The sequence below is a fragment of the Mus musculus genome, chromosome 13 (genome assembly GCF_000001635.26).
Source record: "Mus musculus strain C57BL/6J chromosome 13, GRCm38.p6 C57BL/6J".
Lineage (NCBI taxonomy): Eukaryota > Metazoa > Chordata > Mammalia > Rodentia > Muridae > Mus > Mus musculus.
The window spans coordinates 51,765,324-51,789,056 of record NC_000079.6 but is presented as its reverse complement, the minus strand read 5'-3'; the positions used below and the strand labels follow the sequence as shown (position 1 = coordinate 51,789,056).

At 48.0% G+C, this 23,733-nt stretch overlaps 1 protein-coding gene and 1 non-coding gene across 7 annotated transcripts in view; both read left to right on the top strand.

Moving 5' to 3' along the window:
• Positions 1-23,733, top strand: part of Sema4d (sema domain, immunoglobulin domain (Ig), transmembrane domain (TM) and short cytoplasmic domain, (semaphorin) 4D) — a 108,150-nt gene that overhangs the window by 4,622 nt on the left and 79,795 nt on the right. The window lies entirely within an intron of this gene.
• On the top strand, positions 15,486-20,652 carry Gm19281. The gene has a single exon (XR_004691287.1). It is a non-coding gene; the product is annotated as a predicted gene, 19281 (transcript).

Genomic DNA, 23,733 nt, shown 5'->3' with positions numbered 1-23,733 from the left:
ACTGAAAGATACAAGCCAAGACCCAGCTCTTACTGCACTAGAATGGCGTTGATACAAGGGGTTGGGAGATAGCACCTGTTGTTAAGGACTTAGAGAAAGTGGAACCCTGGGGTTGCGGAGAGGGGAAGATGGTGTTTGGGGAAACAGTATGGAAGTTTCTTGGAAAGATAAACACAGATCCAGGTTCCTTGTGATCCAGCTATTCCACTTTTATACCCATACCTAAAAGGATCGGAAGTAGGGACTAAACAAAAGCCTCCCACCACCATTTATAGCACCGTTCACAAGACAGCAGATGTGGAAACAGCCTAGCTTGTCCATCAGTGGATGAAGTGGGTGAGCCAGATGTGCCGTGTGCAGGCATGGAATAATACTCAGCCGTAGAAAGGACTGGAACACTGATACATGTTCGAACCTTAAAATAATAGAACCTTGAAACACTGGGCTAAGTAAAAGTAGCCACAGCTAAGACAATGTGACTCAAGAATCTTGTGTACAAAATGTCAGTACAGGAGGCCCAGCTGGAGTGCCAGAAACATCATCAGTCACCGGGGGTCGGGAGAGGGATGGGGTGGGACTGCTTGGTTTTATAGGGCTTCTAGTTTTCTTTTGTTTTGTTTTTTTTTTTTGTTTTTTTTTTTTTTTTAGTGCTGTGGATTTGATGCCCTCCCCCACCTCCACCCTCATTTTGTATGCTAGGTGATAAAACATAATAGCTGATAATGGTTGTTGTGATGTTGTGATTGCATCACAAGATGCTATTAAAGGATAATGTGTGTGTGTGTGTGTGTGTGTGTGTGTGTGTGTGTGTGTGTGTGTGTTTTGCATGGTGCATGTCCCTCTGCATGCTTCTCTGGAAGCCAGCACAGGATGTTTTCTTTTGTCCCTCTTTGCATTCTTCTCTTGAGACTGAGCCTGTCTCTAAACCAGAAGCCCACCACTTTGGATAGCTGGCTGGCCAGCAAGTTCTCAGGATTCCCATGTCGACAGCCCCCAGCCTTTCCCATTTCAAAGTCCAGTCCTCTGATTTGCAGAACAAGCACTCTCACCCGCTAAGCTACCTCTGCAGCTCCCTAAGTATACTTGGTCACAGTAAATAATATACAGAAGTACCCTGTGCCTTCTTAGACAAATCTTACTGGGGTTGTATATTTTCTCCTGTAGACTGGTCACTCACCAGGGGAGGAATCTCAGGGTTTTGTGATGTGTGTGTGTGTGTGTGTGTGTGTGTGTGTGTGTGTGTGGCCTTTTGAAGAACCTGGTAGCATTTTTAATGACAATTGTGTGGGTTTTTTCATCCCCCCCATAAAGGAGATGCAGCAATTGATACGTACTCACTTGGCTTGTTGACACTCGCTGTTGTCAGTCTAACTGTAAGTTATTCTAGTGGGATGTTGCAGTAAGGGGGAGATTCTAGTTCTGAGTCTCCCCTTAATATCTGTTTCGTTTGTGTGTTTGTTGAGGCAAGCTTTCTTTGTGTAGCCCTCACTGTCCTGGAATTCACTCTGTAGACCAGGCTGGCCTCGAACACACAAAGATCTGAGTACTGGGATTAGAGGTGTATGGCACCGCCTGGCTTTCTTGTTCATGTTAAAACTGGATCATTTGTCTTATTTGGGTCGTAAGAGTTCTGGTTCCAAATTAGAATCTGTCAGATATTTGTATTATAAATATTTTTTCCATCTTTGCATTTTTATCTTATTAGTGATACCTTTCAAAGGGCAGACTGCCCAACTCACTAACTTTTTATTTCTTTTTAAGGAAGGCTCTCATGAAGCCCAAGCTGGCTTTGAACTCACTTTGTAGCTGAGGATGGCTGTGGGCTCTTGACCCTGCTGTCTTCATCTCCCGAATGCCAGGGTTATATGTGTGCACCTCTAGGCCTGGCTTCAATGTATTGTTTTTAGATGGGGGTGTTAGTGTGGTTTTCCTTTGCTCGAGGTCCCTCAGAGGCCTAGGGGTGCATTGGAATTCCTAGAACTGGAGTTAGAGGTGGTCGTGAGCTGCCTGGGAATCTGGGTCCTCTGCAGGAGCAGCAAGTGTCCTTAACCACTGGCCATTCCCCCTTGGACCTTCTATGTTGCTATCTGGAACCCACGGGGAAGGCTCAGGCAGACATTTAATTTGTTGTTAAATATGGTGTTAGTGGAATATTTTAGCCCAAGCTTTTAGAGTTGTAGTGTGTTGGTGTCACATGACCAGCAGCCTCCTTGGGGAGGGCAGGGCTCATTTGGCTTCTGCTTCCAGGTTACAGTCCTTTGGAGGAAAAGTTGGCAGGAGCTGAAGCAGGAGGCATGGTATGACGTGCTGGTATGCTCAGCCAGTTTTCTTATACAGCCCAGGACCACTTACAGAGGAAATGGTGCTGTCCATAGACCCTCTCACATCAATCAGCAATCAAGATAAATCCTTACAGACGTGCCCATGGGCCGATCTGTCCTGAGTTTGAACCTAGGACTTTTTAACCTGCTTGACAGTCACTGTAACACCACGCTTATGTCTGGCCTTCTTTCTAGTCCTATGTTTGGAGACAAGGTCTCCCTAAGTTGCTTGAACTGTTGTTCTTGAACCTCTGATCCTCCTGAGAAGTTGGAGTTACAGGCCTGGTATTTGTATTACCTACTCTTTTTAGCTATTATATAGTATCTCTTATACATGATGGATGAATTTTAGGATTCCATGGGTGTCAGAAATTACCATAGTACATATCTATAAGTGTATTTTTTATGTACATACCTATGAAAATGTTTTCTTACATTAGACACAGTTAGAGTTGAACAAAATTAATAATAAAATCGACCCAGTTTCAGCACCGCACCGTATTGGCAGTTATGAGAATGTGGTTCTTGCCTTTCTCAAGGCGGCTTATTGTACTTTCATGTAGAAGGAACACACTCAGCCATATCCTGACCACAGGTGTAACCGCAGCATCCAAGAAACCGAGGCAGGGAGATGGCTGTGAGTTCTGGCACATTACTGCTGGTGAGGAGCATTCCTGAGTTAAGGCACGGGGCAGCTGGAGTAGTTAGTCGGTAGCTGAAGCAACTGCAGAGTGCCTAGCAGGAGGATGCTGTATACAGTGTGGATACGCTGCACAAAGGAATGTGGCCCCTGCGCTGAGAGCAGCCTATGCTATAATGAGCTCTTTTTTAAAAAAAGATTTATTTATTTATTTATTATCTGTAAGTACACTGTCACTGTCTTTAGACACTCCAGAAGAGGGAGTCAGATCTCGTTAGGGATGGTTGTGAGCCACCATGTGGTTGCTGGGATTTGAACTCCGGACCTTCGGAAGAGCAGTCGGGTGCTCTTACCCACTGAGCCATCTCACCAGCCCGCTGATGAGCTCTTTATTCTGGAATTTTCCATGGCGTATTTCTGGACTCTGGTTGAAGGTGGATAACGGAAACTGCGGGAACCAGAACCACAGTTAAGAGACAGTTCTAAATTGCCAGGTTTAAGATTTATAGCACTCTTCATGGGGCAAATGTTTTTGCGGGCTCAATATCTTTTTTTTTCTCTCTCTTCAAAGTATGGGTGTATTAGTGAAGCCACCAGAGTCTGAGGTTTTCTTCTTGGTGAGGCTTTTAATAATGACATTGATTTCTTGCTCTTAAGATGGTCTGTTTCTGCTAGGTTGGGTTCTGATAATTTAGATGATTTATTGTGATAAAATGTGAGGACAGTACCTTCTACCCTGTGAAAGTTCCGTTCTGGGAGTTTTAGTCAGTGCCTGTCAGCATGGAGTCGTCACCCGATTCCCAGAATTCCATGCTTTCTTGGGCCTGTTTGAAGTCAGATCCTAGCCTAGCACTGGCTGCCAGGGCTGGTTTTCTGTTCTTACAGAGGTTTCCAGGGTGTCAGGTGAACACGTCTGGCAGTTGTGGCACGGAGTCTGGCGCCTGCCACTCCTACACTTACCTTAGCAGTGACTGAGGTGATCGGGTCCATGGGTAGAAAGACTAGCAAGATAGCTCAGTGGTAAAAGCCCTTGCCATGCAGGACATGATGACCCGAGTTCCATCCCTGGAACCCAGAGTGGTTAGAGAATTGACTCCTGACATCCCTTGATCATCCCTTGGTCATCGTGGGGCACAACACGTGTGCTGATGCACACACACACACACAGAAACACACACACACACACACACACAAACACAAATAAATAAATAAATAAATACATTCTTTTTAAAAGACTTCATTTCTGAGCACTGACTTGTAAGGGAGGGATCAGAAGTGGGCATCAGGGACAGGTAAGAATGGTCCCGTGGTTCATGGTGGCTTGTGTGTGTGACACGCCCAGGAGCTTTTTGCCCATTCTGTGGGATCCCCACCACACCCCTCAACCTGGCCCAGCTCTTCCCCACCCTTTACAGCTGAAGACCTTGACAGCACAGGAAACTTATTCTTGGGGCCCCTCCGCCAGGAAGTAGAGACGCTAAGGTTTTCACTAGGATGCCGAGGCCCCGTGTGCAAGCATGCCGTCCATGTGTGGTGTCATTCCTCAGTTGCCATTTTTTGAGACGAGGTCTCTCACTGGCCAGGGGGCTTGCTAGATTAGACCAGAGTGACTGGCCAGCTAGCCTGAAGGATCCATCTCGGCCCACTTCCTCATTGCTAGGTTCACAAGCACATGCCACCATGCCCAGCCTTTTGTGACACGGGTTCTGGGGATGGCACTTAGGTCCTTGTGTTTACAAAGCGAGCATTTCCCCAACCATCTCCACAGGCCCCTCCCTCCATTGCATTTTACTTAAAAGTTTTCATCCTGTGTTAAAAACCCTGCCTCGGCGTGGTGTGGATAGGTTCTGCAGGAGTTAGTGTGCGTCCTCTGGGTACAAGTCTCTGATTCCTGTGTAAACTCGCTGTGATCAAGCTCCTTCCCCTGGCTTACTCCTCATCTGGCTTATCCTTGGGCCCTCAGGTGCCTCAGACACCCAGAGCCAACAGCAGCATTGGAGCTATTGCAGACTTGTGCTTGGATCACGCTCCAGAAACTGGGTCACAGCAGAGCTCTGAGCAGGCGGAATTGGATCTCTGCTTGTGTTTGAAGGCAGAGGGCAGCCAGCGGCTTGGGTTTCAAGTGTGGAATCTGGAGAAATCACCAGCTCCCTCCTCCTGCTTCTGTGAGCCCCTAGCTTTGTCTGTCATGTCTGGCAAGGAAAAGATCATCCATCCCCAGGGCGCTGTCAGGCTGGCTTGCTTTACCCACTGCTGGGCCCAACCAGGGAGGTGGTCAGAGCCAATCTTTAAAGTAGATACCCATCTCGGAAGAGCCTGTGGGGAGTCACAGATTCCCATTTATATACAAAGTAACATCTCTGTGACTCTGTGACGTGGACGTGGATTTTATTTCAGCAGGAAAAAAACTGTTGTGTGAAATGAGCAGTCATTTCTGCAGAGCTTAGAAGACACAGCCCAGACATCTCCCTATGGAAATGGTGGGGGGACTCAGGCTGGGGAGGGGCTCCGTGTGAGCTGGAAGACTTTGAGTTTGATCCCTAGAACCTACATTAAAAGTTCCCCTTGAGGAGCTGTAGATGCAGGGGGGCTAGGGGGTGTGTGTCTCACTGGCCAGCCAGCCTAGCCTAAAAGCTGAGTTCCAGGTCGCAGTGAGATACTTTGTTTCCAAACACAGTCTGAACGATCTGGGAATTTAGATGGCTTAGCCAGCAAAGGTACTTACTACCAGGCCCAGTGACTTGTGTCCCATCCCTAGGACCCACATGGTGGAAGAAGAGAAGTAACTTCTGACCCATCTCCTCTGATGTCCACACACTAGTAGATAAAAGTGTAGAATAAATTTTATTAATTCATTAATTAAAAGGTGATGGAGACGGAGGAATGACACCTGTACTGGCTGGTTTTGTGTGTCAACCTGACACAAACTGGAGTTATTACAGAGAAAGGAGCCTCCCTTGAGGAAATGCCTCCATGAGATACAGCTGTAAGGCATTTTCTCAATTAGTGATCAAGAGGGGAGGGCCCAACCCATTGTGGGTGGTACCATCCCTGGGCTGGTAGTCTTGGGTTCTATAAGAAAGCAAGCTGAGCAAGCCAGGGGAAGCAAACCAGTAAGCAGCACCCCTCCATGGCCTCTGCATCAGCTCCTGCCTCCAGGTTCCTGCCCTGTGTGAGTTCCTGTCCTGACTTCTTTGGTGATGAACAGCAATGTGGAAGTGTAAGCTGAATAAACCCTTCCCTCCCCCTCTTGCTTCTTGGTCATGATGTTTGTGCAGGAATAGAAACCCTGACTAAGACAACACCTAAGTTGACCTTTAAATCCCCTCTTTCCCCAGTGCACGCACATGCATGTGCACACACACATACACACATGTGCAAACATGAGATGGGGGGAAGAAGTGATGGTGCACAGAGGGCTCGGGTGTGCGCTCTCCTCTGTTTTGGGGGACAGCCAGCAGAGACCCTGTCTCCAGAGTAACTGCTGGTGTCACTAGGGTGTTTGTGCCTGGATCGTTTGGGTCTGGGCTATTCTGAATCATTTTCTCACACTTACGTTATAACTGCTAAAGATGGAACGAGGCTTTCCGTTCACCAGCCTGGGTGCTGCGCTCCCTGGTGTCACCCTTCCCTACGCAATGTGCCGAGGACCTCTTTGTTGCTTCAGGACACAGAGCGTGGCTCTGTGTCACATAAGGCATTTGTACTGGCTCCTCCCCTGCGTACTAAGTGGAAGGGGTATATCCTCACAGGGGCGATCTGCAGTGCTGGAGATCCTGTCTTCCAGGCACAGTGGGGGGCTACAGGCATTTGCTGCTGCATCTGGCTTCTCCTATGGGTGCTAGGGCACCTAGACCAGGCCCTCATGCATGAGCTTCAGGCAGTTTACCAACCGAGCCGTCTCTCCAGCCCACTGCTTGTTCAGAGCTGACATGAAGGGCAGATTTCATGGTCAAGAGACCTTGTCTTTATGGTTGTCCTCTACCTGAAGAGTGACTGGGTGTGGCTGCTTCTCAGCCTCTCCTCTGTAGACCTGTCCCAGGGGAACCATGACACCAGGCAGGCTCATGTGGCCTGCAAACAATGGTGCTTGTTGACCACTGACTGTCTGTCATAAGCTCATGGGAGACGTGGTCCCCGACCTGGAAGGGGCATGCTCTTTTTGCTGCCTTCTCAAGCATAGTGAAACTGTCATTCAACCCATAGGCTCTGATGGCTTTACGTTGAGTCCCCTGGCCCTTCATCAAAGTGCTGCCTGCCCAGTCTTTGAATCCAGGGATGTAGCTCAGCAGGAAAGAGCACTTGCTGCTCTTGCCGAGTTCTGTTTCTTGCACCCCAAGTTGGGTGGCTCACAACATCCTGTGTGATGGTTTGCATATGCTTGACCCAGCGAGTGGCACTATTAGGAGGTGTGGCCTTGCTGGAGCAGGTGTGGCCTTGTTGGAGTGGGTGTGTCACTGTGGATGTGGGCTTTAAGATCCTCATCCTAGCTGCCTGGAAGCCAGTATTCTGCTAGCAGCCTTCAGATGAAGATGTGGAACTCTCAGCTCTGCCTACACCATGCCTGCCTGGATGCTGCCATGCTCCTACCTTGATGATAATAGACTGAACCTCTGAACCTTTAAGCCAGCCCCAGTTAAATGTTGTCCTTGTAAGACTTGCCTTGGTTACGGTGTCTGTTCACAGAAGTCAAACCCTAAGACAGCAGCCTGTAACTCCAGCTCCAGGATATATATACCCTCTTCTAACCTTGAAATGCACCCACACATATGTGCACATACCCGTACATACAAATCATTAATTTAAAACTAAACATAAAACCTAAATAAGGAGGCAGGGGCAGGACAGCAATAGGTTGTGGAAATCCTGCTAATGTCTGCTCATCTCTTGTCTTCACCTGCCTATCTTCTTTCTCCGACCAGATGTTTGTAGATTTACCCTCAGAGTACAGCTGGTATCACGGCCAAATTTTGCCGTGCATAAACACAGCCCGTGTGAGGTACCTAGATTCAAGGTGAGCATTGCCAGGTTGCTTGGGCTGACCTCACTACCTACAGTTCTGGAGGTTGGATTTTTCTGTGTAACTAGAACTAGCCTGGATTGCATAATATCCTGCCCTGCCTCCGCAGTGCTGGGATTGCGTGTGTGTGCCCCACTATGTATTTCAAATCTGATGGCACTTCCCTGATGTGTCTACGGGGCATCTGTCAGCCTGTGTACTTTGCTGAGTACACAAAATGCTTTCGCTCACCTTGCTGTCTCTTTTAAGTTGAGGGAGGTCCCTAACCAAAATCTCTGAAGTACCCCGACTTCTGAAACTTACTAGTGTCTGCATGACAGCACAAACAGCCCACAGCAGAGAACCCAGATGTGTGCTTAAAGTGCATTTTATGTTCAGGTATTGTTCCATCCACATTTCATTAAGGGGATGTGGTGGTGTGGTTCACAGTAGAAAGACTTATCTGAAATCTGAAGCAAACCCCAGTGTGTATGTGTGTGTGGAAACAGAGTCAGCCTTAGTTTTCATTCCTCGGGTGCCATCCATCGTGAGTTGTGAGTTTCTTGAGTCTTAGCCTCCCCAGGGAGAGACTGATTCAGTTTGGTGAGGATAGCTACCCAGCACTGCCATGGCCACTTTCATCCGTCTGTCCTAGCCTTGCCTGGTGTCTCAGTTTCTCTTCCTGTTGTGTTCAGATACTCCAACAAAAGCAACTTGAGGGAGCTGGAGAGATGGCTCAGCGATTGAGAGCACTGACTGTTCTTCCAGAGGTCCTGAGTTCAATTCCCAGCAACCACATGGTGGCTCACAACCATCTGTAATGGGATCTGATGCCTTCTTCTGGTGTGTCTGAAGATAGCTACAGTATACTCATAAGTAAAATAAATCTTTTTTTAGAAAGCAACTAATGGATGGGTTTATTTTAGCTTACCTTTCGAGGTATAGTTCATTATGGTGACAAATTTGGGGTGAGAGGCGCTTCAAATATTGGGTCACATCATAGCCACAATCAGAACAGAGACTTATTAGTTCTCAGCTCACTGTCTCCATTTTATACAGACCAGGGGGTGCACCCCTGCCCCCATTAAGATGGTCTTGCCCATTCAATTAATGTAATCAAGATAACTCCCACACAGTCTCACACAGAGATCTGTCTCCTCTGCTTGGTCAAGTGGCCCACACTAACCATCTGACGTGGTGGCTCTTGGGTTCTAAAGCAGAAACGAACTGTTTGTGTTCTCGGCACAGAGAGTTGAGTGTAGTGATATGTGGGATGTCACTTGCCCAGCCTTCATAACTGAGACCAGAGTAGAGGCAGCAGCTCTCCATGGGAAGGAAGAGGAAGGTGCTGTGCACAGATGCTGGGCGGGGGAGGTGTGGGGCGTGAGCACGCAGGAGACCTTCTGCAGGCTGCAGGGAAGGTAGCCATTTTTGCATCATGCTACATGCGAACACTGACTTCAAAGGCAGCGATCCCTTTCCTTTAAGAGTCTCCCGTGACCACTGTGGCAGAACATGCCAACTCAAGGGTCACGTGATCGGTCATTGCCATTGTAGTTCTGCAGGCGAGGGTAAGGTTCGAGCAGAGCAGCGAACTGTCCTGTCTGCCATCGTCACACGGCTTCAGATAACGCAGGCTGACTAAATCACTGCCGTCTCTGCCTTGTCACATGGCCACCTCTTCTGTGTCTCTTCTTTTGTATATAATAAGGATGCTTGTCTGGCCTTGAGACCCACCCACTTTGAGATCTTTCACAGAGGCCTTTCGTAAGGTTATACTCACTCATGATCGTGGGCCTTTTGGGGCTGGACTTCAGGTGGGTAGCCTGGGAAGTGGGAACAGGGCCTAGCGCAAGTCCTGGTAGGTAGTCGACCCACCCTGGGATTCTTTCCAGTGGAGTTTTATCTGCAGGAAAATGGAAACTGCAGCTCCTCTTGCCAGAGTGTGAAGCTGTGGAAACAAAATTAAAAAAATAAATAAATAAAAACTGAGGTCAGCTTTTCTCTCCGCTGATGGGGTCTCTGCAGAGTCCTCGTGGGATCCAGTGTGAACAGGAAGCTAGAGGCACTGAGTCACGTCTCCTTTATTTTTATGGTGTTTTTATTGTTTTAGAAAAGGGAGAAAGAAAGCTAAGAGCTTCCTCCTTGATCTGGGTCCTTGCCATTAACAGCTTGCTTTTCTGACACTTTCCCCACTTTGCTACCATTTTCAGACATGTGTCTGCTCCTGATTGATGCACGCACGCGCACACACATGTCCCCAGGTTCCTGCTCATGCTGTAGTGGTTTCTGCAGCTCCTTCTTTCTGCTCACTACTCTCCTATAGATGCGTAGGTTCTGTGTCATGCCGGGCAGCAGCACCCCAGCCTTCAGAGGGCGTGTTGCACGCACCCCACATCTGCTGGCTCTTGGTGGGTGTCTGTCCAATCTGCTGTTTCCCTGACTGCTTTTCTTGGGTGCATTTTGCTCCTCAGGCATTGCTGAGCGAGGTTTGCTGTCCCCATGATATGGGGTGTCTCCTGGGAATGGTAGAGCCTCCTAAAGTGGCTTCTGTGGTAGGGTGGGTATTCCTGTGCCTGCTTGTTTGTGAGCACGAGTATACATGCTTGGGCATCGGTCAGTGTGTATGCATGTGGATACCTGCCTCCATGTGTGTACACGTGTGTGCATGCTTGTAGACCAGTGTGTGCATGTACATGCAAATGTGCATGCCTGTGAGCACCTGTTTGCACATGTGCACATATGTATATGCATGCACATGTATGGAAAGCTGCACTCTGGACTCTGGACTCTTCCCTACATTTAGCAGACTCTGTTCATTAGGAGGCTCGCTAAACTCATTTTCTAGAAGTCTGTTCTTGGCTCAGAGCTAAAAATCCACCCTTGCTGTTCTCTGGCAATGCTAGCCTATCTGGAGTGATAGAGGATGCAGGGGCATTCAGCATGATGTCACAGATTGTGTCATCTGTGTTTCTCCAGGAGTCAGCTGTTCGGCTGTCTCGTCCCCAGTCACACTGGCTGTCACAGCCAGATGCTGTGGATGTTCCCAGATAATTTCCAGCCATTTCCTCTCCCAGGGGACTGTCCTCTCTGCTCATGGGGACTTCCCTACATAGTCACGTTCTGCTCCAAAGGGATCCAGAGTCATGGTGGCCTGGGCAGGCTTTAAGGTACAGGTAGATGGCCTGCCTAGGTCATGTAGGGCCAAGAGGACAAGAACAGGGAGTTGGCCTGCTCGGGAAGCCTGTCCCAGGCGCAGGCAGAGCTCCATGTTCATACCCATAAGTCACCAGGCCAGCAAGGCATGGATGAAGGTTGCTGGCTGGCTACTTGGTGGGGTCACCCACTGGGGCTCTTGTAGGCTGAGCCTCACACTTTGCCTGACCGTTCACTTCACTGGGACAGCACCCAGTGTTACATTTAGGGGACAATAACTGCCTCCGGTAATGAGTGACTCCTTTGCTGCTGCTTTAAGGGAATCCTTTTGTCCTTCTCCAGACTGGGCTTCGTTTTCCTGACCAGCGGCGCCAGGGCTACACACACCGGGGGCATTGAGCAGAGAGCCACTGACTGAGCTCGGCTATTCTGTTTCCTTTTGCTGAGGGCAAATGTTGATGTAAGTTGCAGTCTTTCCTCCTGTTGTGAGCTGCTGAAGTTATCCTCTTGCTCCCTGGCGTGCTCTTATCTGACCTTTATACTGGATGGTTCATCCAACCATAAATAATCCCTTTGAAACACAGAGGGCCTGGTGTGCTGGCATCTGCAGAAGCTCGGAGAGGAGCTGCCAGGAGAGCAGGCTGAGCACAGGGAGGTGCAGGGAGGGTGCCAGGACTGACGGAGGAGGGGTTCTTCCGCCTCCTTTTCCATTGGGCCTGAGCTGGGGGAAGAGTAATTAGATAATAATGAATGAGCCAGTGAGTGGGAGGAGCTGGTCTTGGGGACTGGCAGGGAGGACTCAGTGTTATCAGAGTAGAGAGGGTTGGGGCTCTTCACCAGGGCTGTGAACAGGTGGCTCTCAGCATCAGGCTTTTGCTCATAGACTACAGTCAGTCTGTGTTCTGCATCCTTTCCGAGTCAGGTTCACAGACAATGCCACAGAACTCTGGGGTCTAGAAGGCCTGTCCTAACCCATAGGCGCCTTAGGGTGCAGGCCTCAGGGTTTTCTGTGTGATGGTTTGTAAATGCTCGGCCCAGGGAGTGGCTCTATTAGAAGGTGTGGCCTTGTTGAAGTAAGTGTGTCACTGTGGGTGTGGGCTTTAAGACCCTCATCCTAGCTGCCTGGAAGCCAGTATTGTGCTAGCAGCCTTCAGATGAAGATGTAGAACTCTCAGCATCTCCTGCATCGTGCCTGCCTGGTTGCTGCTATGCTCCCGCCTTGATGATAATGAACTGAACCTCTGAACCTGTAAGTCAGCCCCAATTAAATGCTGTCCTTTTAAGAATTGCCTTGGTTATGGTGTCTGTTCACAGCAGTAAACCCTAGACACCCTGTTTCCTGGTCTCTGGGGCTTCCTGTCAAACCTTAACTTAGCTGTTTCTTAGGAAGCCAGGTCTTTCTGGGTAGCTTGGGGTTAGCTGAGGTTTGTGGCTAAACTGTCTTCTGCCTGAAGGTTCTGAGAAGCTAGCAAGATCACTGGGGATCTTGACTCAATAGGTTTCCTCAGTGACAGTGGGGGTGTTAGTGTGACACAACCATTCCCCGTTCATAGTGTCCTACCCTCAGGTCCTAAAGCAAGAGCCGATGTTCTTGGAATTACTGACTGGTACTTACAAAGGCGGGATACCACCTCTGACTTGAAACCAGAATCGCCAGCTTTAACTCTGGCTTGGCTTCTCACTGAAGGAAGATTTACCCACAAGTATGTGGCAGTTGGAGACAATCCCATCTCGACCATTTCCTGTTCTTCAAGGGTCAGGAGAGGCCTGAGGGCCATGGCTTGATCACACACATGCCTGAACCTTTGCCCTGAATTTAGGATGCTCTGGGAATTGTCCACTTTTGAAGGTACAAAAGTGTAGCCATTTGAGAAGGCCACACATGGTTCCTGAAGCTCCTTGGTTTCCACGGACAGCTTCAGCGCATCGGATCTTGAAGAAAGAAGAGCAGCTTGAAATGGGGCTCATTTGCCAGACTCTTGCATTGCTGTATGCAGAGAAAGATGGCTGGCGACCAGGAGTGGGGAGGAGCAGATCTGTTTATGCTTTTGTGTCCTGTGTCATCTTGCAGATGCTCTTACTTGGATGAAAATGCGAGTGATTTCTTAACCCACCCTCAGAACTGCAGTAGAAGCGGAGATTCCTCAGGGCTGACCCTGCCCGAGCACTGATGCTGCGGGCTGAGTTTATCCTATTGACACCAGGTGTCTAGAAGCTGTGGTTTCATCTGGACATCCTTGGAGTAAGGTTTCTTGGAAACGAGTGAGGCACAGTGTGGCAGGGACGAGGGGATAGACACTTGTGTACAGAACCTGGTGCCCATGTGACACCAATGTGGCTGGAGCCATTGGTCCCTGTGGAAGCCTGAGTATTCTATGGATGTGGATGTGAAGCCCCATTTTATTTGTTTGTTTTGTTTATTTATTTTTGCCTCTTTTCTGGGTGGTAGCCAGGAAGGACCTGAGTAAGAGGATGTGGCTCTGTGTGTGTGTGTGTGTATTGTCTATGCATGTATATATGTGTTTTGTGTGTGTGTTATATGTGTATATGCATGTGTATATGTGGTTTTATGTATGTGGATGTTATATGTGGATATAGAGGCCTGAGGTTGCTTCAAGAATCATTCTAGAATTCTCTTCCACCTTCCTTGTTGAAGCAGGGCGTTTCAGGCAAACTCAGAGTGTCTGGGACTCTTCACCTGTGTCTTCTGAAGACACAGATTTACAAGAATTAGAATTACAAGTGGGCTGCAATGCCCATCCAGCATTTACATGAACTCTGGGGATCGGATCTCCAGACCTCATGCATGTGCAACAAACCTTAAGCCCCCTTGTTGGCTCTTAGGTCTGTCGTTTGTAACTGAAAGCTGGGCCTGTAGTCTCTGCATGGTCATGGTCAGCAACAGCTCAAGGTACAGTGCCGTTGTCTCCACTTACAGCAGCTGGTATGGCTGAAGATTCACTGATGTATTGAGCTGTATACCCAGCAGCTGTTTGTTTGTAGTGGATATGCACCTACAATAGATTTTAAGTGTGAATCGGGTACAGTAAGAGTTTAACAACAAGCCTGTCTGTGCTGCACACCTGCAGTACTAATGACTAGGATGTGTGAGATGGGAGGATGGATGGATGGGAGGATGGATGGGAGGATGGATGGGAGGATGGATGGAGGATGGATGGGAGGATGGATGGAGGATGGATGGATGGGAGGATGAGATGGGAAGATGAAAAGGGAAGATGGATGGGAGGATGAAGTGGGAGGATAGATGGAGGATGGATGGGAGGATTGCAATTTCAGTGCCTGCCTAGGCTACTTAGGATGACTCTCTCACTGAAAAGGGCTCTAATACATGTGTGTTAACACTTGTTCACAAATCTCCCCCCACACACATTCTCTCTGTCTTGAAAAATATAACTGTACAGTAGAGCTGAGCAGTCTTAGCATATCTTATTTCTTCCTTTAGGTTGAAAATACACACCCTTTCTCTTAAAAGCAGCACTTCCCGGTGCTTCTCTTTGGAGACCCAAATTCCTACAGCCCACTCTCCAATGCTGTAGAGTCATTGCTAAATAGAATTGGGGTTACTGGAACTCAGGGCTTGTGATGCTCAGGCAGTCAGGCTGATAACTGAGACAGTGTTGAGTGGCTAATGTATACATGGTGGATACAGTGGGCAAGAGGAAGCATAGCCCATTAGGGTGGGGCAAGGTGATGAAGGTGTGTGTGTGTGTGTGTGTGTGTGTGTGTGTGTGTATGTTCTCACGTGCACACTACAAAGAACATCGAGCAGCTACAAACTTAGAACAAACCCTGTGGATATTTTTGGACTGTGATTGATGGTAGGTAAGTGAAACTGTAAGATTGAGTGTCGGGTGACAGGGCTATTGTGTGGCCAAGAATGTGAGCTGCACACCCAGGACCTGGGATGTGCTGTACTGCACTCTGGTTGCCTTTCTCTCTGGGAGATGAAAGGCGTGATTCCTTGAAATTCCAAAGGAGTAAATGGTCTGTCCTGAGGTCTCCATTTTCCCAGTATTTACAGGATTCAGGCTCTCTGCCTTGTGTTTGGACCTCAGTCATGTATGGAGCAAACATAGGTCCTGAGCGTTGTGTAAACACTCTGCTCTGCAGCATGTGATATCTGCAGAGGGTCATCAGGAACTGCTCCAGAATTTTCAACTATTCTGGACCCCTTTACCACTTCTTCTTTATTATTACTGGACAGTTTCATAGATGTCTGTGAAACTTTTTAGTTGTTTCTACACTTTATTTCTTAATCTGTATATATTTTTATAATTTTTTCTTTTATTATAGTGTGCTTGTGTATATGTATGCTCATATATGTGCAGATGTGTGTGCGTGAGAGAGAGAGTGTGTGTGCACATATGGAGGAATGATTTTTCTTTTCTCTTCTTTCCTTTTCTTTTCTTTTTTTGGTATACATATTGAAACCCAGTCTCTCACAGAACCTAGAGCTTGCCATTTTGGATACATAGGCATGTGGCCCTGAATGAATCCTTGATACCTAAGAACCAGATGTGGCAACCTGTGATCCTAGCTCTGGTTGTGGAGATGGGAAGATATGAGGGGTGTCTCACTGGCTAATATGTCCAGCCAGTTAGTAAGAGACCCATCTAAAAACAAAAATGAATGGGTAAATATGGACGCCAGCAAGATGGCTTGGTGGGTAAAAACGTGGGCTGTGCAAGTCCGATGGGCTGAGTTCACTTCTGAGAACCCCACACATCTATGGCAAGACGGACAGTAGAGACAGGAGGATTGGTGACTGGCGGCTTGGAATATGTAGTGGGAGAGAAACAACCAGAGAGGCTCTGCCCCAAAAGGTGAAGGGAGAGACCTCCACATGGGAGCCATGGTAGATACATGACCCCACCCCCCCAATAATAAATAATATTGTATAGAGCCATGATGCTGACCTATATTCTCACGCATGTACCTGTGAGCATGAGTATACACATATACAGGTGCACATACTACACACATGCACACACACACACACACACACACACGCACACACACATTTTTTAGTTAGAGAAGATCCATTTGTGCTTTAAGGTCTTATCACAGTTTATCCATATAAGTTTATTTCTAAGGGTGCCAAAGTGTATTGTTCTGGTGACATTCATATCCCCCAGAATAAATGTTGAAGATCTGTCCGTCAAATACACGGAGTCATTTTATTCTTTTCCATCGTCTCCCTTTGTTTCTGAGATTAATAGACCAGAAGTGATTGTTTTGCTGCCAGGGTAACATCAGCCTCGTTGTTTCCCCTCCCATTGTTGAGAACAGATTATAAACAATTGTCATTAGTTACTTCTCTCTCATTGTATGGGATAGGCTTTTTCAATCAGATTGTCAGAGACCTTTCTGATGTCATTTTCACTATGTCTTCAATTTCCTTAGTGTTTATAGTATCCATGGGGCTATTTGTCATCTTGGGTGAGTTTGAATTGTCTTCAGTTCCTAAAGAATTGAGTGTTTTCTTCCAAACCAGGCTTTTCATGTTTATGATTGTTTACAGGCTTTTTCTGTCAGAGTCTGTGGGGTCTGTGGTGGTGACTCCTCTCTTTTTGTGGATGGTGGGAGTTGGACATTTGTTCACATACTGTGGGTTTTAGGACTAGTGCAGTTAGGTATCCTTTGCCTCACACCCAGGGGGCCGTCTCCACCATCTTCTCCTCTCCAGGGAATAGCCAGCGGGGTGTGTCAGGGTGAACAGCAAGGCTCTGCAGCCCTGGTGGCAGGTGGTGCCAGGACTAGCCAATTAACACACAAGCACCCCAGTGACCTGCGCATCCGCAGTGTCTCCAGAAGGGCCGCTTGCTACCTGGGAACAGTCCCAGGGGATCATTGAGTTGGCTTCAGTCCACAGGGAGAGGGAACTTGGAGGCCATGGAACACGGATGAGCTCGTCCCTGCTCTGTGAGGGCTCTGCGGGTGACTGTTCCAAGGAACAGATTCATTGCTGTTCCATCAAAGCCGCTCACTGGCTTGCTTGGAAAGCCCAGACAAGCCTGCCAAATGGAACGAGGCAGGAGAGGAGGAAGGAACATCACAGGGCCGCGGAAAGAAGGCTTATTCTCCAGAATCTGGCTGGGAGTTAGAAGCTGGACCAAGATGGAAAAAAACAAAATAACAAAAAAAATCAAAGCCGCCTACAGAAATAGTGCTTGTCTTTTTAATGACATTCCAAACAAGGATGTTAAAAACAGCTAGCCAAGAAGGCTGACAGAGTGGCTCAGAGGGTAGAGTGCTTGCCTAGCAGGCACAAGGAGTAGGGTTTAGTCCCCCAGTGCTGTGTGAAAGGGGTGTGGTGGCTCACACCTGCAATCCCAGGATTCTGGAGGAGGGGAAGACACAAGGACCAGGGAGTTGACAATAACCTCCAACCATAGAGTGAGTGTGAGTGTGAGCGCAGTCTGTCTTAGGACACAAGCCAGCTGTGCCTACGCAGGCCAGAACGCCTGCATTTGCCTCTGCCATCCCTGCACACGGGTAGTGCATCTGACGGTTCTGTGCACGGAAGAAGATCCTTCACGTTCCTTGAAATAAGTCAACCAGCCTATATCTTTGAAGTTGAACACTTAGCTTAGGGGCTGGAGAGATGGCTCAGCAGTTAAGAATACGGTGGCTGTTCTTTCAGAGGACCCAGATTCTAGTCCCACCACCCACCTGGTGGCTCACAACCCTCTAATTCCATTCCCAGGGCATCCAGTGCCCTCTTCTGGCCTCGTTAGGTAGGCATGCACGTGGTATACAGACACACACTGCCAGAACACCCACATAGATAAAATAATAAAATAATTTTTTAAAATATGTAGCTTAAACCTTAAATCTTGTTGTAAATTAGATTCTTAGCCACAAAAGTTTATACATATATATGTACATATACCCTATGTATATATGTATATATACCCTATGTAAATATAAATATGTGTGTGTGTGCGTGCGCACGTGCGAGTGCGTGTAACCATTGCAAAGATACCTAAGTATGGCTTTCTAAGCAGCAGCCCTAGATGTACTATGCCTCATCTCTGGTTAATAATAAAACATGAGTTTGACTTTGTTAAAAACACATGGCTCACCCTGAAATTCTTTTCCTGCAGTGTTAGTCCAGGAGGTCCTGAGGGTGAGACTCCTTGGGCTGCGTTGGCAGCTCTGGTGGTGCCACCACAGCCTCTCTGTCCTTTGCTTTTGCTAGGTGGGGTTGAAGATGATTGACTGTGTCCTTCTGTAGGGCACATTGTCATTGTCCCCGTTTGCCCTGTTTGGATGATGGAAGATGTAGATTTAGTAATTCCTCAGGCAAGTAATTTTGCTTCATTTGATTAAAAAAAAAAACTGTGTCATGCTGGGCTTTCAAACATAATGACCTTTAAGGAATAGAAAGAAGGTTGGTTCTGGAGAAATGGCTCCGTGATTAAGTGCACTGGCTGCTCTTGTAGAGGCTGGAGTTCGGTTCCCAATACCCAAACGACAGCCTGTGACTCTGGTGCCAGTGGATCTGATGCTGCACATGGCTTGCATATATACATATAAAGCATCTTTGAAAGAGCGGGGAAGGTTTTCAAAATGCAGAGGATTTGGAAAGTCCCATCACAGAGGGGAGCAGGGGCTGCGGGGAGGGGACCCCAGGCTACCGTCAAGCACCAACTTGAAGTAACAATGAGTTGTGGAACAAGCAGGCAGAACACAGTGATTGCCCTGGCCTGTGCTATCCCCAAAATGGCCTCTGTGCCTGCTGTCCCTTGCTGTTGAGTCTTGGGCTGCTGTCAGCCTTCTGCAGCTGTCTGCTGCCACTTTGTATTAGTGTGGCTTTTGCCAGTGTGTGACATGGTGTCAGCAGTCTGCTCAGGTGAGGACATGAGCTACAGCTCTGTCCCAGGTGCTTGACAGCTCATGGTGGCTGGAAGGCAATGTTCTAGGGCCTAACCTCCACTGTGGTCATATGCAGACAAGGGTTTCTAAGAACCATGTCTTTCCTCCTCTCATAAAGTAATTCATTGTTTTTGTTTGCGGAGACAGAGTCAAACTGGCCTCAGAATATAATTAGGTATATTGTATCCAGACATTTTGTGTTAAAATAACAATGACCAAGACACTGAAGAGGTGACTGAGTTTGTGGCTAAAGTTCTTGCAATCTGGGTTTGGGACCCCAGATGTAAACTCCCAATGAGATGGTGACTTGCCTATAGTTCCACTCATGGAAGGTGGAGATGTGGGATCCCTAAAAGCAAGGTGGTTAGGGAGACTGCTGTATTGATGCGTTCTGGGCTTGATCTAGAGACCTTGCCTCAGTGAGAGTGATTGAGGATGAGACTAGACATTACTTTGGGCTTCCACGTGAACATTCACTTGCATTTTGTGTGTCTTGAGACAGAAACTGAAGGGCTGAAAAAGGACATCAGGTGAGTTGCTTGGGTGTGTGCAGTTGTCCATCTGTGTCTAAGGGGATAGGATGGGTTCTAGAACCCTCACCACAGATGCCAGGATTCGTAGATGCAAGGTTTTTGGTTCTTTCTTTCTTTCTTTCTTTCTTTCTTTCTTTCTTTCTTTCTTTCTTTCTTTCTTTCTTTCTTTCTTTCTTTCTTTCTTTCTTTCTTTCTTTTTTCCATAAGGGTATGGTGCTTGTTCACAGCGGTGAGCATCCTTGTATACACCAGCCACCTCTAGGTGCCTCACAGTTCCAAGATGATATATGTGCCATGTCAGTGCATATAAGGAATAGGGACAATGACAAAGGGCAAAGACTGCATATGCACAGAGCTCCGTCTTGTGAATGTACATGGGACCCATGTGTGCAGAGGTCCACATGAGTCTGGGTTGTGGGCATGGAGGGACCAGGAGCCCCAGGGATGCTGAATCATCTGTAACTATCAGATGCTGTGCTTTGTCTTTCTGGACTCTGAGGGATCCCCCTGAATCATCTTGGTTCTGGAGTGTTGGGCAGTTAGAGCAGGGTGGTACTGGGGGCAACACGTGCTTAGATCCACACTTGGTACCAGGAAGAGGCAGAGATGGTGCTGTTCCAGAAGAGTGCCCTCGGGGGCTCTGCTTAAGGAAACTCCAGCCCCGGCAACCAGGAGAACCTCAGCTCACCTTCATCTGGAGGCTGAGAGCTGGGAAGTTAATATCAGCTTCCCTCCAGGGGGCTGGTGACATTTTAGTTTCTGCTCTGGTGGCTTGTGAAAGAGTAACGAAGGCCCTTCTAGGGTCTGCCCCCTGGAGCTTTGGACTTAAAAACCTCTGGTTATATAGTAACGGGAGCGCTAGGAAGGGAGTGGCATCCTCCCAAGAAGGTTCTGCAGCCGAGTCTGCTTCACATTTGGGCTCATGCTCAGCTCTCATTCTCTCTGTATTTACAGGCATTGCATGCTGGGTACTGATTGCAGAGGAAGGCAGTGGCAAAGGGCTTAAGGAAGTGCACGCTGAACAGAGGTGCTCTCGAGCAGGGCGGGTGCTACCAGGTTGATTGACACCTTACTACCACACACACACACACACACACACACACACACACACACACACTGTGTTCTAAGCAGTGGAGTACTAGTGAGGTACTGGGTGGGCTCCTGGGTACTTGCACATCTGCGAGGGCAACTGTGCACGTGCTCATGTGATCTTTGAGTACTGGTGTGTCTGAGCACGTGCACACATCTAGCAGATGCTGTTGTAGGTGTAGTGTCAGGCCAACACCCAGGGTCTTCCTGCTGCCTTGTGGTAGCTCCGGGAAATGAAGGCCCCAGGCAGTTCCAGTTCATGTCCCTGCCCCAGGCTTGCAGAGGTGTTTTGTCAGCCCTGAAGAGAACCCACATCGACAGAAATGAAAATGAACTCACATTGCGGTGAGATGAACTCAGGTGATTTTCCTAGTTTGTTTGTTTGTTTGAAGTAGAACGTGTGTGTGTGTGTGTGTGTGTGTGTGTGTGTGTGTATCATGTGCATGTTTGTGTGCAGGCACACATGAGTGCATTTGCATACATGGAGGCCACATCATAGCCTTGACTTATTCTTCAGATGCCTCCTAGTTGATTTTTGTAAAGATCTCCCGCTGGCCCGGAACATGCTGATTCAGCTGTGAGTCCCCCAGGAGTCTCCCGGCTTTCCAGTGCTGGGATTAAAAGCACACATCACGTTTCCAGCTTTTTACTGGGTTCTGGGGGCTTAGGCTCAGGTCCACATGTTTGCAAGGCCTTATCAACTGAGCCATCTCCTCAGCCCCTGAGTCAGGAAATGGTTTTGAACTTCCTGTTCTCTTTAGATGTCTGGCCCATTGGTGCATGCCCCTGACACAGTGCCACGGGCTGGCGAGTCCCACGTTTATATGGGTGCACTCTTAAAAGTCAGGCTCAGACCGAGAGATCATTGACTCTGCTGAGATTCTCAGATCTTGGGTTCTTGCTGTCATGGGCCTGGTTAGCTCCTCACTCTTCTTTCTCCTGCCCCACTCCAACCCCAGAAATTCAGGACAACTCCCAACTCTCCTTCCATTCATGGTTTCCCCCCAAGTCATCCCGTTTCCTAACCTCACTATTGTGTCCCTTCCCTTCTTCTAGTCTCAGACTTTGGAATAAGTAACCTTTAAGTTGGTGTTCGATCAAGGGGCTCCGGGCTGTGTGCCAATCCGTAAGTCACATACCACGGACATCAACATTGACTGTCCTCTGTGGATGTACAAATGGTTCCAGGGCAGTGGAAAGGTAACCCTTGCCCTCCCATGGGAAGAGCCGACCTGTGTCCATAGGAAATCCATCCCAATGTCCCTTGACTTCCTATAGCTTTTTGTTATGGAGAAGAAATTCACATAACATAATAGGATGCTGTACAGGGACATTCTGGTACTGTGTTCTTTGGCTTGGGAAGTATTGCAGCCCCCCAGAACTTCCCGTCCTCACCAAATCAGTTTAATGAGTTGTTAGGAGCTGTTACTACGCACAGCCTTCTGGAGTTTGTCCAGTTATTAGCTTGTCATTCAGAAAATCCTTTGGCTACAGAACCCTAGTGTCTTATGATACAGTTTCCACCAACGTGGTACTCTTCTAATGGTGGATAAAACTTATTAGAGATTTATTCTGGCAGTCTGCTATGGTGATGGGCTATTTTATATGCTTGGATCATTCTTGCTTCTGCTTAGTTGTATGATCATGTCGCTATATAATGCCTTTGAGGGCTCTAGTATTTTTTTGATTTGTACAAGTTCAAGTAAAAAACAAGGCTCTGAGTTTTCAGCTTGGTGGCAGAGGGCTTGCTTAGTGTGCTTGAGAGGCTGGGCGTCATCTTCCCCCAACAAAACTATATATTTAAAAAATGGGGGTTTAATAAGAAGACTTGGTCAGAGGATGTAAAGGCCAGTCCACCCTTTGGCCATGAGGATCTGGTATCCCCAGGGTTACACCGGTGGGAGGGTGAGAGTCCTGAAGAACATAGATTGCAGAGAAGGGCTAGGTGTGGCATAGGAATGAACATGTCCCAGGAGTGTCCCAAGAGTGGCTTGGGAACTATGGGATCTAAGAATGGAGGGAAGCCTTAGGTTTGGTGCCCAGGGTCTGTTTGAATGACAGCTTGCTTGGGGGTAGTAAGCCAGACCTGGAGACCTCTGTGCTTGGCCTTGTCTGGGTAGATTGGCATCATGAATCCTGGTGTTGGGAAGGGGTTTCTTTGCAGTGGCCTTTCTGGAACCCAGTATGGGTTCTCCAGGAGCTCAGGACTTATGTGAAGCCAGTGTGGTCACCATTGTTACCCTCAGTCCTTCAGAGTGGGGGTATAGTGTTAAAGGCTTGCTGGCCTGGACTGTCCATTCACCCAGATGGGCCTGACACACTTTGCCAGGTCTTCCTACTGGGGGAACCCCATCTCTGCTTCCAGTTGTGTCCTCTGAGCTGGCCAGTAACCAAGAGAATCCTGCTAGAGAGAGAGAGAGAGAGAAAGAGAGAGAGAGAGAGAGAGAGAGAGAGAGAGAGAGAGAGAGAACGAACTTTAAGTCACAGGAGGCTTGGGATGGAGCACCCATGGGTACCAGGACCTCTTGGGGTTGTTAGTAACAGGGCTCTTCCATTGATGTCCTTGAGTTTCTAACAGTGCATCCCTCCTGGAATTACCTTCTTTTGTAAGAAACACAAAGTGCTCTTCAGCAGTCATTGAACTTTATACTGGATGCTTCTCCCTGGAAGAACAGCTCCTCAGGAGCGGCCCGGGAGGCCTCTGCAGCATAGACCTGAGATCCATTAGGAATGTACTTTCCTGGGCTCCCCTCAGCTCTGTAGAACGAACACAGGGTTCCCACTGGGGCCTGAGGATCTGGTTTTTCATTCACCCGTGGCAGTTCCTCTCTGTGAAAACCACTGCCTGAGGCTCTTGGGGTCTCCAGGAAGTAGCGGTGGCTAAGGATGCATATCTTAGAGCTGGTGGCTGAGTGGGTAGGGCTTCTGGGAGAAGGGCCTCTTACAGTGTCTATGGGTGTGTGCATTTAGAGCATATGTGTCTATATCTAGGCATAAGTACATGTGTGCATGTATGTATATATATATATATATATATGTGTGTGTGTGTGTGTATATATATATATACACACACACACACACACACACACACATACA